This window comes from Mastomys coucha, unplaced genomic scaffold, assembly GCF_008632895.1.
Source record: "Mastomys coucha isolate ucsf_1 unplaced genomic scaffold, UCSF_Mcou_1 pScaffold22, whole genome shotgun sequence".
NCBI classification, from domain to species: Eukaryota; Metazoa; Chordata; class Mammalia; order Rodentia; family Muridae; genus Mastomys; species Mastomys coucha.
The window spans coordinates 110,573,575-110,575,853 of NW_022196905.1; the positions used below are offsets into that span (position 1 = coordinate 110,573,575).

Genomic DNA, 2,279 nt, shown 5'->3' on the forward strand with positions numbered 1-2,279 from the left:
AAAAAAAAAAAAAAAAAAAAAAAAAGAAAGAAATAGGCATAAAAACTGGAAGGTTGTCGGGACCCACATCCGTCCTCTTCTCCCCCATCCCACTTGTGGGTAGGTTTTTCCTCCCTGCCCTCCTGTTCCACCTTAGAACAATTTCTCCTACCTGCTGCGCTTGTCATCCCAGGGTTTTTCTCACTGAATGTGTGTGAGCTCCCAAGGATGATCAGCCAATGGTGCCGATGCCGTCTCTGCAAATCCCAGTTAGGTTGGTGTCAAATCTAAGCAGAGAAGACATAGGGTAACAGTCTAAAAACAGGCACTTGGGTAATACAGATGAGCTAATAACAAAGTGTCACATCACTGTATGAAAGAGTATGGTGACTTGCCTGTGGTTTCATCGTGTGCTTAGGCTGCTCTTGAACAGATGATGATCCCCCTGCCTCCACTCCCCCAGTGCTGGTGTTATAGGAGTATACCAGCATCATACCAGGCTCTGGAGGTAAGGGCATCAGTAGTTCAAGGCCAGCCTTAGCTACATGAGAACCTATCTCAACAACAACAGAAGGTCTGAATTCTGTAATGTTTTTTTCTACTTTGCTTTCTGGCTGTCTTTTAATGAATGCACACAGGTCTGACTTGAGCCCCACAGTGCTGAGCCTCTCTCTCTTCTCTCTTCGCTGTGTGTTGATGTTAGTGATGACCCTGTTGTTAGTGATGTTAGTGAGGACCCTGTCCTCTTCTGTGTACAGATGTTCATTCAGTCCTAGTGTTCATTTCATTCTCAGAATGGATCCTTATATGCACAGTTCTGTCTGTTGATTTGTTTATAGAAAGACTCGGACCGTAGTCCTCACAAGTGGCAACTGTGGGGCAAAGGACCTGATTCAGTTCTCCGTCCACATGACAGCTCACAACTGTCTGTAACTCCAGTTCCAGGGACTCTGGTATGCTCTTCTGGCCTTTGCAGGCACTGTACACACATGTGGTACATAGATATACATACATGCAGGCAAAACACCCCCTCACACACAAAACATATTGTAACTGTTCATACATATAAAATAAAGATGCAGTTTTTATTTGGTTGTGCGATGGTCAGAGCACTCATGCCCAAACGTGAGGACCTGAGATCAGATCCCAGCACTTGCATGGAAAGCAGGGCAGGGCTATGTGAACCTATAACCTCAGAGACAGGGAGAACATGGAGACTTGCTGGCCATAAGCCTTATCTCCATGCTCAGTGAGAGACCTTGTCTCAAAGGGGTCAGACAGGGAGTGGTGGAGCAAGATAGCCAACATCCTCCACCAACCTCCACACATGTGCTCACAGGCATGTACACTTATACACACATGTGCATATACATTATCACACACATGTTGACATATAAAATCATGTGTGACACTTCTCCTGAGAAGATACAAGCAGCTGGCTACTCCCTGCAGATAGGATCTGAGAACAGACCCAAGTCCAACTTGGTGAACCATGATGCTTACTGCACATGCTTACAGGAATATGGGGGAGGAGTTACAGGAGAAGAAATGACTCAGACAGCTGCATCACCAAAGCCCACCCCAGGGCAGGTGACAGATCACAAAGCTGGACACCTGGAGCCCACTGCACAGCCTGCAGGCAGCTCAGCAGGCTAGAGAGTGTCCTTTCCAGATATATCAGCCGCTCTGAAAAGTGACCCTCAGCAGCCCTTAACTTTTATATGTGCTTGGGAGAGAAAGTCTAGTGAATCTGCTCAGTTTCAGGACTTCTGAAACCTTTGAGTTGTTTCCTTCCATGTAGAAATGAGTGTTTTACCTCTGCTTAGAACACGCTGCTCTACCTTTCTGCAAACACCACACATCTTAACAAGCCTGGAAGGTTTTCGGTTTTGTTGTTGTTGTTGTTGTTGTTGTTGTTATTGTTGTTGTCGTTTCTGGTTTTTTCAAGACAGGGTTTCTCTGTGTAGCCCTGGCTGTCCTGGAACTCACTCTGTAGATCAGGCTGGCCTTGAACTCAGAAATCTACCTGCCTCTGTCTCCCACATGCTAGGATTAAAGATGTGTGCCACCACTGCCCAACAAAGATTTATTTATTTATTTTATGTATATAAGTACACTGTAGCTGTCTTCAGACACACACCTCCAGAAGGAGGTGTCAGATCTCATTACAGATGGTTGCTGGGATTTGAACTCTGGAGCTTCAGAAGAGCAGTCACTGCTCTTAACCTCTGAGCCATCTCTCCAGTGGAAGGTTTTATTTATTTTTTTTTTTTTTAGATATTTTCTTTATTTACATGCGA

At 45.2% G+C, this 2,279-nt stretch overlaps 1 protein-coding gene across 2 annotated transcripts in view; it reads left to right on the plus strand.

The window, feature by feature from the left end:
- Taok3 (TAO kinase 3) overlaps window positions 1–2,279 on the plus strand; it is a 165,469-nt gene that overhangs the window by 103,916 nt on the left and 59,274 nt on the right. The window lies entirely within an intron of this gene.